This window comes from Selaginella moellendorffii, unplaced genomic scaffold (genome assembly GCF_000143415.4).
Source record: "Selaginella moellendorffii unplaced genomic scaffold, v1.0 SELMOscaffold_15, whole genome shotgun sequence".
NCBI lineage: Eukaryota > Viridiplantae > Streptophyta > Lycopodiopsida > Selaginellales > Selaginellaceae > Selaginella > Selaginella moellendorffii.
In genome coordinates, this window is record NW_003314276.1 from 2,014,092 (window position 1) to 2,026,601 (window position 12,510).

Below are 12,510 nucleotides of genomic sequence, written 5' to 3' on the forward strand. Positions count from 1 at the left end.
CCCTCTTTGTGCCACGTGACAGATGCCACGTGTCACATGCCATGTGTCCATGCCACGTGTCCATAAGAACCCGAGGTTCAGAGCCTTGGGCCACTGAACAAAGGAACTGTGCCAAACTCCAAAGCATGGAGCCAAGGAGTGACGGAACCGAACCACGGAGCAACTCCCGAGCATAAAGCCCAAGGAGCGAAGGGACAGGAGCCCGGAGCGACTTGGAACAGTCCTGGAGCAACCAGCATCCCAATGCCAGGACCAGCACGCAAAACGGAGCCAAACGGAGTCTGGCGCTATTTCGGCATACCAGTGGCCTAACGCGAGGACATGGGTACTCCACCAACTAGCATGGAATGGAACTTGGGCTTAGACCCAAGCCGGACGCAGAACAAGGACAGGCACGCAAGCGGGAGCTAGATTATGCCTCAAGTTGGTCGGCCATGCCCGACCTACCCACTATCCCTACTATACATTTGGAACCCCCCATGGCCCCCCCCCCCCCCTTGAGGAACACACGCTTTGGGCTTTCACCCCAAGCCTCCCTTAGTATCAGGAGTTAGTCTCTGGGACAAGCTCGAAACTTACTAAATATGGAATGGTGCTAGATTGTGAATTTGGACACGGGACGAACACCATTGTGTTCAGGACAATCTTTACATTCCATAGATATGCCAAATGAGCAAATCTGGACACTTTCCATAAATAGTATTTGGGACCGAAATGAGACCAACACAAAGGGCATGATAGCGAGGGTGTTTGGCAGACACGGTAAGCTATCATCTAGCGATATTGAGGGACCAAGCTCAATATCGCGGGGGTTCTTGATACTAGCAAGTGCAAGCCAATGACAGGAGTTTCTCAAACCAGGCCGAGTATGCTCAGCAAGAAACACATAGGGTTCCTACCTTATGTTTATCCGATTTAAGTACACGGTCATTGACCAGTTTCTCAACTAGCTCAAGTGGGAAACTGATAACGGGTCCAGCAATACCGACCTCCTGCCATCGTGGCAGTAAGGTAAGAGTGTCCGTAAGGACTAGTCGACAGGTAACTTTCGATACCCGAAGTCACATGCGCGACAATTGACCCCCAGTGTTTTCAAGAGAAGACTCGAGAATTCCTGCAATGGAAATGGCGTGAGGCCATATGCTATGCCACATGCAACGAGGCTTACCTGCCAGGCGCTAGTTGCTAGTGCACGTCCTTGTCCTGGTTTTTGTGGCTTCTTCAGTTGAACCCAGAGCTTCCGTGTTCGTGCCAATGTCTCGTGCAGACCCGATTTGTAGCACGTTTCTTGCTTGACATTCTGCGCGTGGGAGATGTATATGATAGATCGGAGGGGCGAGTTGTCTTTTATCAGGCGGACAACTCTTGTCTTGAAGACTTTCTTCACCTCCTCGCCCACCATAATATCCACAACTATCTCTTGCATCGCCAAGCTAGAATGTTGCTTGGAGACGGCATAGAACCGGATTGTGAGACACAAAATCCCTAGGCCCCAAAGTGGAGCCGGAAGGGCGCCACATGGTAGTGGCCGAAGCAAGAGCCAAACGAGCGTAACACGTTTGGACCAAAAGCTCCGACTTGAAAAGTCAAGAGCGGGAGTGGAACTCCCAACGAAGTGCTCGAGGAACGAGCACGAAGCGAGCAAAAGGCGAGGCTCCAAAAAGGGACCCAAAAGGACCAACACATGACACGTGGGAGTGTCCGAGATGGACTCGAGTTGGAGTCCGAAGTGGAGTCCGAGATGGACCCGAGTTGGAGTCTGAAGTGGAGTCCGAGATGGACCCGAGTTGGAGTCCGAAGTGGAGTCTGAGATGGACCCGAGTTGGAGTCCGAAGTGGAGTCCGAGATGGACCCGAGATGGAGTCCGAGATGGAGTCCGAAGTGGAGTCCGAGGTGGACCCGAGATGGACCCGAGTTGGAGTCCGAAGTGGAGTCCGAGATGGACCCGAGATGGAGTCCGAGATGGAGTCCGAGGTGGACCCAAGATGGACCCGAAATGGAGTCCGAGATGGAGTCCGAGATGGACCCGAGATGGAGTCCGAGATGGAGTCCGAGATGGAGTCCGAGATGGAGTCCAAAGTCAAGACCGAGACCGAGACCGGGACCGAGACCGAGACCGAGACCGAGATCGGGACCGAGACCGAGACCGAGGCCGAGGCCGAGACCGAGCCCGAGCCCGAGTCCGAGTCCGAGTCCGAGTCCGAGTCCAAGTCCGAGTCCGGAGCCTGAGAGGGTGAAAGCCCAAAGCGTTTGTCTCCCAGACCCTGGGGGGTTTGGTGAGCTCCAAAAGTATAGTAGGGGGAGGACTGCAGTGGAGCCAGTTTAGCCAGGAAAGGCCAGTTTGGCCCAGGAAGGCCGGACCCAGTGTTGGGTGATGAGCTGCCCACTGGGAAGTCCAAGACTAGAGTGAACACGGACCGACAAGCGGGGTAGCTTGGTGAAGTGTTCAAGAGCCGGCTCTAGTTCCCCCGGGAGATCGACTGGCCGATGCTCCCAGTCCAAGTGTGGGTGGCACTACCTACTTGGATACCAGGCGTGGCTCAACGGAACCTCGCTCTAAGCCCATGGCTAGAGCACCTAAAGGCGATAGGTGGGGAGAGTACCTAGGTGGCTCGCGTAAGGCCACGGTGTTCCGAAATGTTGTCCCAAAGGCCCAGACTGTGGAAAGGAAGAGGAGCAGTCCTCTGGAGAAGTGACCAAGGACACAGTCGTGTGGTGAAGAAGTCCCAGAGGACCGTGGGACTTAGTGGTCGGGCCTGTGGGCCTCGATCCAGTGGCAGTGTTGGCAAACACGGCCAAGGGCAGAAAGGGACTTAGTGGGGACTGATAGAGGGATATTGGGGAAGGCTATTCCCCTTGTCAGTGGGCATCCTAAGGATGCTAAGGAGTGGATCTGAGATCACCACTCACAGATGGTTTGCCTAGTCTTGGAGAGCCAAGACTGTGATGCAAGTGGTATTGGACTACCAGTGTGGCAAAGGTGATTGGGCATGGCCTTAGCGTAACGGGCTGCCATGTCGGTGGTACCTTTGAGTGTCGGTCATGGGATCAGACACGTGGAGCACTTGGACCAAGTGTAAATGTTGAGTGGCATGGATGCCATTCTCGGGGCTAGCAAGTCCCAAGTCCTGGATTGGACTGATGGAGGTTGTGAATGAGACTCCTCCAAGTGGTCGGAGGTGTGGTTAAGTGACTAAAGTAGAACGGAAAATTTAGTCTCTTACAATTTGGTATCGGAGCTGTTCCTTAGTCCGACTTTTATTGGTGCTCAAGTATATCACCACTAGTGTTGGCATCGGAAGGTCCGAGGAGTGGGCCTATCCTTGAGGAGTAGCAAGTCGGGAAGACATGGCTCTCCATTACAGTTCATGTGTGAACTTGTAGACGAGGTGGTGGATAGAAAAGGGCCAATAATGGAACGACTTTGGGATCTTGGGAACAGTATATGGTTTTCCTCAAAGAGTTGAGGATGTGATCCAGATGAGCGTTTGACTTAGCAAACTGGCTAATGTAGTTATGGTAAACAACTACAGTTGGGATCACGGGAAAGATAAAGACTCCAAAGCAATAAAGGAGTCACAAGATTTTCCTCATATAGTTGAGGTTGGTGCTCATGAATGTGAGACCAGAAGTAATGACCGTGGGAGGTCAAATACGGAAGAGGACTCAAGTCCTTGAAAAGGTAGCCGGGGCTACCTCTAATAAATGCTGGAACAACCCAAGGAGTTGGGGGTGTATTAAGTGGATGAGTTGGTGTTCTCATCACATGGACAAGTAGTCCTAAGGGGCAAAGGTTGCCCCCAAAGAACAAAATCAGGTGTCGGAGTAACACTTGTGAAAATAGTCCTTTTGAGTAGGACAGGAATGCAAGAAGTGTATTCTAGTGAGCTAGTGCCTCACAAGTAGGACCTTACGGGTCTGTGGATTAACCAAGTCCAAAACTGCTGGATGACTCAAGTAGAGTCAACGGATGGTCCTAAAAGGACTGATGGAAGCATTTTGACTGAGGTGTGTTGTACCCCACAAAGGATGGGGGGGGATCATAGGATCCAAGGATGAAAACAGAGGGTATCTCATCGATGGCAAAATATGCCATGCTAAAGTTATGGGAAAGGTGTTCCCAGAAGAAAACAACTTTGACATAAAGTTGTGTGTGACCTCTATGGTGTAGTGCTAACGGATGGTTGGCATGAGAAAGAGCGGTGTTGGTCTTGGCAAAGACTTAGACACGAAGGGGAAATGTCATAGAGGTAGGCTCGTGGAGCCGATGGTGTGGAGACACCAAATGTGCCAAGGTGTGATACCTTGAGGCTATGTTGGTGGGTTCATGAGAACCCCTTGCCAAAGGAATCCCAATGGAAATGGGAATAGCATAGCCTAAGCTGCAAAGCATGCAGTTGGAGTGTGGTGACCCAGATAATGATGGAGGTGTGAAAGCACCAAGCAATGAGTTGTAGGACTTGACAACTATGAGGCAACTAAGCAAGAGGTGCAAAATAACTGGTTAAACGGGTAGAAGGTGGCTACCCAAGACTTCTTAATAGCATAGGGAAGTTGGATATACCCTTACGGGGGATAAGTTGCTTGTGTTGCGATATAGTAAGTCAATGTCATAAAAGGAAATACTCATTGTCAAGAAAGCCATCATTGGGACACCCGAACACTCTAGAACACCAGAAGGTGGTGTTTGATGTCGCGAGGGCAATGGATAAAGCCCAAGGGACTAAGTCCCTAGCGAATGATGGATAGAAGGTGCTATCCAAATGTCCAAGGTTGCGGAGACAGGAGAGGACTGTCTACCCGAGTTGGACAAAGCCAAAAATGGAATTTTGGCAAGGCTAGTGATGGGCATGTAAAGGCCCATAAGTAACAATGTAATCCCAGTGTGTGGGATTATAAGGTGAGCATACCCGGATTGAGGAACCACTCCCTAGGCTATTGGGTAGGTTCATCCCTAAGAATACTTGCTAAAGCATTATAGAAAGTGCAAAGCTATCCTCCTGGTCTGGAGGAGAATGACCAAAGGAAAGGTGTGAAGCCAAAAAGCAAGAAGTAAGGGGATAGAACCGAACCGTAGGAATCAAAGGGCATAACCAAGGTTGGTTATGCCAGCTGGGAGTGGAGAATCAAGTGGGGGCTCGAGGGTGTTGCCGCTAGCAACCGTGATGCCATGGAGAGTCTAAAATATGGAATTGTCCATGTTAGACTATGTGGCATTTGGAAGGCTTGCAAAAAGGGAGGCCTTAGCAAGCTAAGGGACAGAGTTCCTTCAAGGTTCCCAAAGATGATTCTAGGTAGCGTAGTACCTAAAAAGGCCAAGCGTAAATGGTTCAAGGAACGCGCGAAATCAGAGTGGCGCAGCAGAAGCGTGGTCTTGAAGCTTGCCATGAGGCAAGGTTATCAAGGTTAGGGAAGAAGTTCCCGAGTGTTCAAAGAGAGGGCTTTGAACGAAAGTCGGTGATCAAGGGCTTTCACGCTTGTGCAGGAACCATGTTACAGTGGTCGAAGGACTTGCCAAAGCAAGATTGGCAAGTCAGGGGAACAAATACCCTAGTTGAAGGTGATAACTTCAAAAAGGGTGGGCCATGGGGCCAAGCATGGAGGAGTCCATGCATGATCACAGGCCTGTCAAGTGAGAGGACTTGGCAGTGGGGAGGAACTAGGTTCCTAAGCTGTGATCTATAGCGCGCTTTAAAAATGAGTTGGTGCACCGGCGTGGGGAGTCACGCCAGGCATCTTGTGTGATGCCGTCCGTAGATGCATATACGGAGGTTGGGTTCGAGTCCCGACCCTCTAGTGCTTGGGTTCGAGTCCCAAATCACTAGGGCGTGGTGATGGTTTGGAATATGAGGACACTCATATTTCGGTGGTCATGGACTCTCAGTGGGGAGACTGGTTTGGGCACACCGCCAAGCGAGGGATGCCTCGGAGTCGTGATGCACGGTTAGATTGCTTAGTGTGAAAGCTCAGCATATCTAACTTGAACGCTTTGGTGCAAGTGGCACCAAGGTCGTGGTGAGTGAGATGGGGACACCTAATCTCAGTTGCTATGAACCCTTGGCCGTAAGGGCTGGCTTGGGTGCACCGCCAAGTGTGGGGGATGCCCCCGGGGTTATAGTCAACAACTTGGAGGTCTAGAAGACCAAGTACCTATTGGCAACTCTGTTAAGGTGCCATAGTGAGATCACTAGGTGATCTTATGGCCAGATAAGGACAAGGTCCTTGGTTGGTTAAGGAATGAAGTTCCTGGTTCAAAATGTTGAAATTGAACTGTTTAAGGTGGTGTGGCTTGGTCGTGATGACCAAGTGGGAAGAGCACCTAAGGGAAATAAACTATGTCCGTGCGATGGCATAGTGAGTCCGAGGAAAGTAGTCTCTATAAAAGACCCATGGGAGGGTCATGAAGTTGGGCTGTGGATAGAGCCCATAGCAGAAGATGCTAAAGAGACGTACTAGGGGTGAACATCCTCCGGACTTGGCAAAGAAGAGTCTTTGCTATGGAACCGAAACAATACCTCAAGGAGGGAGGTAGAGATTCGATGTTGCTTGGTGCAACAATCAACGGATAGGAGCAAAAGATGAGTGGCCAAGATAGGGCCGTGGAATCCCTTGGAAGGAATCCAAGTGACAAAGTTAGGCGAGGAACACTAATGTGTTGGACGCTAACAAGTTGCGGGAAAGGAAGTGTGTTTCCAAGGAGGGATTCCGAAATGCTCCGATTTGGCGAAAGTGGAAGCTCCAAGGGAGGGAGCGGTAAGGTAGCCAAATGATAGGGTCATGAACAGCCCTAGCACAAAGTATGATAATTGGAACTTTGGCACGAAATAGAAGAGAGGATGATGGTGCCCTCGAGTAGAGAACTTCCTAGGATGGGAAGTGGAGTTGCACAAAAGGTGCAAGGCAAGGTGTCGGAGACACCTAGGAAATTGACTCCAAGAAGTCAAAATTCAAAGTTCCAAAGTGCAAAGGTTATATCGATAGAAATTGAGACTACTCGAGAAGGAGTAGTGGGATTGACTTAGAGAAGGGTCTCTAAGAGGTTTAGCGAGAACTAAACCAATAAAAGGAGAGAACCACTATATGTGGTCCAATCAGTCTCTAAGTTTGAGAGACTACCCTCCTTAGAGGATATGCAAAAGGCATGGTGAGCCTTCAATGTCCAACCATTGACGAATATGGAGAAGGCATGGTGAGCCTTCAATGTCACACCATTGACAAATATTGGCTACGCGCCAAGGATGGAAATGGTAACACATGTGGGTGTTACTTTATAAAATGGTTCACCGTTCGATGAAGACATCGAACTTCGTCTATGGGTGGTGGAGTTGTGAGACACAAAATCCCTAGGCCCCAAAGTGGAGCCGGAAGGGCGCCACATGGTAGTGGCCGAAGCAAGAGCCAAACGAGCGTAACACGTTTGGACCAAAAGCTCCGACTTGAAAAGTCAAGAGCGGGAGTGGAACTCCCAACGAAGTGCTCGAGGAACGAGCACGAAGCGAGCAAAAGGCGAGGCTCCAAAAAGGGACCCAAAAGGACCAACACATGACACGTGGGAGTGTCCGAGATGGACTCGAGTTGGAGTCCGAAGTGGAGTCCGAGATGGACCCGAGTTGGAGTCTGAAGTGGAGTCCGAGATGGACCCGAGTTGGAGTCCGAAGTGGAGTCTGAGATGGACCCGAGTTGGAGTCCGAAGTGGAGTCCGAGATGGAGTCCGAAGTGGAGTCCGAGGTGGACCCGAGATGGACCCGAGTTGGAGTCCGAAGTGGAGTCCGAGATGGACCCGAGATGGAGTCCGAGATGGAGTCCGAGGTGGACCCAAGATGGACCCGAAATGGAGTCCGAGATGGAGTCCGAGATGGACCCGAGATGGAGTCCGAGATGGAGTCCGAGATGGAGTCCGAGATGGAGTCCAAAGTCAAGACCGAGACCGAGACCGGGACCGAGACCGAGACCGAGACCGAGACCGAGATCGGGACCGAGACCGAGACCGAGACCGAGGCCGAGGCCGAGACCGAGCCCGAGCCCGAGTCCAAGTCCGAGTCCGAGTCCGAGTCCGAGTCCGAGTCCAAGTCCGAGTCCGGAGCCTGAGAGGGTGAAAGCCCAAAGCGTTTGTCTCCCAGACCCTGGGGGGTTCGGTGAGCTCCAAAAGTATAGTAGGGGGAGGACTGCAGTGGAGCCAGTTTAGCCAGGAAAGGCCAGTTTGGCCCAGGAAGGCCGGACCCAGTGTTGGGTGATGAGCTGCCCACTGGGAAGTCCAAGACTAGAGTGAACACGGACCGACAAGCGGGGTAGCTTGGTGAAGTGTTCAAGAGCCGGCTCTAGTTCCCCCGGGAGATCGACTGGCCGATGCTCCCAGTCCAAGTGTGGGTGGCACTACCTACTTGGATACCAGGCGTGGCTCAACGGAACCTCGCTCTAAGCCCATGGCTAGAGCACCTAAAGGCGATAGGTGGGGAGAGTACCCAGGTGGCTCGCGTAAGGCCACGGTGTTCCGAAATGTTGTCCCAAAGGCCCAGACTGTGGAAAGGAAGAGGAGCAGTCCTCTGGAGAAGTGACCAAAGACACAGTCGTGTGGTGAAGAAGTCCCAGAGGACCGTGGGACTTAGTGGTCGGGCCTGTGGGCCTCGATCCAGTGGCAGTGTTGGCAAACACGGCCAAGGGCAGAAAGGGACTTAGTGGGGACTGATAGAGGGATATTGGGGAAGGCTATTCCCCTTGTCAATGGGCATCCTAAGGATGCTAAGGAGTGGATCTGAGATCACCACTCACAGATGGTTTGCCTAGTCTTGGAGAGCCAAGACTGTGATGCAAGTGGTATTGGACTACCAGTGTGGCAAAGGTGATTGGGCATGGCCTTAGCGTAACGGGCTGCCATGTCGGTGGTACCTTTGAGTGTCGGTCATGGGATCAGACACGTGGAGCACTTGGACCAAGTGTAAATGTTGAGTGGCATGGATGCCATTCTCGGGGCTAGCAAGTCCCAAGTCCTGGATTGGACTGATGGAGGTTGTGAATGAGACTCCTCCAAGTGGTCGGAAGTGTGGTTAAGTGACTAAAGTAGAACGGAAAATTTAGTCTCTTACACGAATGTTCTGATCGTCCAACACCTTCCTATTGATCAAGTCTGGAAACCTCATCTCGCCCTTCATTGTTCGGTAGTAGGGGATCACGTTTGCGATGTCAGGTGTTACTGGACTTGCCAGCATCTTCTGCTTCAGTTTCTCCACCCACTCATCAGATACTAGCCTGTGGTTGTATTTTCTTTGGATGTCGATACGGCTCACGTCGATTGTATATACTTTGTTGGAATAGTAACAAGTACTATTATCTGCGACGATTTTTGCTACCTCTTCTTGCTCTTTCTGCTCTTTGCGGCTCTTCTTTTTGGTGGGTGTAGTGTTCGAACCCGAGGCAATGGCATCACCGAGTAGCTTCTTTTTTGGAGCAGGAGAGTCGGACGTCGGCTTGAGCTTGACCACCCTTTTCTGCTTCGGGGTAGTTTCCAGATCGACCCCCTTCCCCTTCGCTTTGCGAACTGGAGGCACTCTCAACGGCTCAATGTTGGAATATAGTTTTTGAACATCGCCGTAGGTGAGGTCCGTGGATTCCATGTGATCTTCATAGACCTGCAGCGTCTTTGAAATTGTGGGCGTCCTGGACAACCTCTCCCTAGCTCCCTCTAGGAATTCCTCATAGCCGCTGCCCCCCTCCGGGAAGCCGCTAGGATGTGCAAGGTGGATCTTGAAGGCGGATGCTGTCTCTACCACAAGTGCCAGTCCATATTCTTGCATGGAACTGCATGGAGTGTCTGTCACTTGGATGAGGATCCCTATGCATTCTTTTCTCCCACCATCTGTGTTGTACAGCCTCAGATCCTCGCCTTCCATCCCGAAAGTCCAACTGGTGAGCTCCTCCCCCTTTTCTGCATCCACATTGACAGTGGCTGGAAGAAGAACGCAATTCCTCGCCTGTTCAAAAATGCATAACAATTAGAGCTGATAGATGAAAAGCTAGCAGCTGGAAATAACGTGAGGCCACACGCCATTCACCACTGCATCAGATGTCTTGAGGCTGCATCCTAAGATGGCGTGAGGCTACACGCCATCTGTAACCGGATTGCACTCGAGAGCCCAATCGGTGCATGCCAATGTTGCTACTGAATGGCATGTGGCCTCATGCCATTTTCTACTTGGCCTAAAAGACTTACCATTTGAAGCCGAATGGAGGCGTGACAATCGAGGCCGGACTCGCTGGCGAATGTGCACTGTGTGTGCAGCAGATCGTAGTAGCAAGGCTACTCTGCCACTTACAGTTGGAGAGTGGCGCTGAAATCTCCCGGGACGCCAAGTGGGCTGCATGTGGGTGGCGGAGTGGGCGGCGGAGTTGGAGGCGAAGTTACAAACTGGGTGTGTCTTGAAGTGGACGCCGATGCACACGAGCGCGAGTGTGATGCAAGCGCAAGTGGACGTCGATGCACACGAGAAACCTGTAGAGAAGGTAGATGAGCGCGAATGTGAGCGTGATCGCAAGTGGGAGCGTGATGCGAGCGCGAGTACGATGCAAAACCTAACCTCACACGCGTGAAATGTCACGACGGTTGGTAATCCCGCAACGTCATCATTCCTCGGACTTGGGCGCCACCATTAATTTCTGGATCGCCGTGCGCATGCATGCACGTGAAATCCAAAAGAAATCCGCAACGTCATCATTCCTTGGACTGCATGCACGCGAAATCCAAAAGAAAGATCATGATTGGGATATTATTTAATACCCTCGCTATATTTATACCATGCATGATTGGATATTCCAAAGCATCTTGTATTTCCAAAAATGCCAGATGTTCAGCTAAATAAAGAATGGTATACAATGTCCTTCTTGATGACTCTGCAAAGAAGCATCTCGATCGGACACCACATGAGACCACACGAGCCTTACAATGTTTCAGGGGCATTTGCCATAGATCCGACCGTTATTTTGCTCCAAGATTTTACAGTTTGGTGTGCATTGACCTTTCCATCGACACTGCAAAGGGACATCACAATCAGATGCAGGATCACAAGAAACTAACTTCACTAACTCTGGTTTCACCAAGATCTATGTAAGGAGTTATGAAATGAATGGACCCTCTCTATTGAAATGTGTTTATGGTCCTAGGGGCATTGTGACATATCAAAGGATTTTGCATCAAGTTCTGTATTTGCATGTTTATCAAGCTACTGAATTGCTAAACCCTAAACCCTAAACCCTAAACATGTGGCAAATGCTGCGTGAAGAAAGATGCCCTTTCTGGGCAAATGCTGTAAGAGGCAGATGCCGAGCAAATGTATCTCAGGCTAGTGAAGGGGACAAACGAAAGCTAGCTATAAACATGACGGGATGCAAATAGATTACTGTCAAGACCCCTAACAAGATCAAGACTGGAAAATGCAAAAAGACAAAGAGAAAAGCTAGTAGAAACAAAGAAGAGGCCTTAGATTGGCGTTGATTCAGATTGTGGAGAAATGGAACAAGGCTAACCTATATATACTATAGGTTGATGAAGCTCCACCACTCTTGGATCGAGGACGGCCTAAATATAGCTGAGGTCAAGGAGGCGCCACATCATCATCAGGAATGTGGCTCGAGACTCAGGAATCGGGAAGTGTCTCGAGAGTCAGGAATATGGTCTGCAGGTCAGGAATCCGGCGAGAGTTAGGAATGTGGCAAGAATTGGGGGATTCCTGACAATTACTAGGCTGGTCCTGCGAAAATCAAAAACCATAATTGAAAACATTGAAAATGCAAAAAGAAAGGTTTATAATATTTTTGAATTTTAAGCAACCAAAGGAATGTAAGTAGGGCATGTGTTTATAAGTTTAAAAATGCCTCAACTACTTAAATTCCCAAGTAAATAAAGCTATTTCTATTTTTGGTACAGGTAAACTTTATAGCGTGTGGGCTCATGCAATTTTGAACCCAAAAATGCACCAAAAAATGCTCGACTAGCATTATTCTTTGAATGGCGTGTGGCCTTATATTGCCATAAATGGACGTACACACACAGCATAATTATTCCTTTACACGGCGAATAATCTTGGCGCGGATCGCTGACATGGCATGGCAAAGTTCGAATCACTGACATGGCACAGCTGGATCGAGGCAAGGACATGATGTGACAAAGTTCAACCTCCGACAGCAAAGTCTAGAAGCTACTCAGTTTGAAATTTGTCAGAGGAATCATAAAATCTGGTTTGTCAGAGGATTTGATGTGACGTTCAAGCGTGTGTTATTTTTGAATTCTCGAACTCATTCCTAGGTCTATCATTTTTGTGCGCTGTGTTCTTGGTTCCGCTGAGCACAGTGAGCGCTGCTTGTGTAAGCGGCGTTGTGAGCTGTGGTTTATGCGTCTACGAGCGGTTGCGGCATTGCGAGCGCCATTGCGAGCGGCAGTTTATGCGAGTGGCAGTTTGTGCGAGCGGCGCTACGAGTAGTTGCGGTGTTGCGAGTGGCACTGTCTTTGGTGTGGCTACC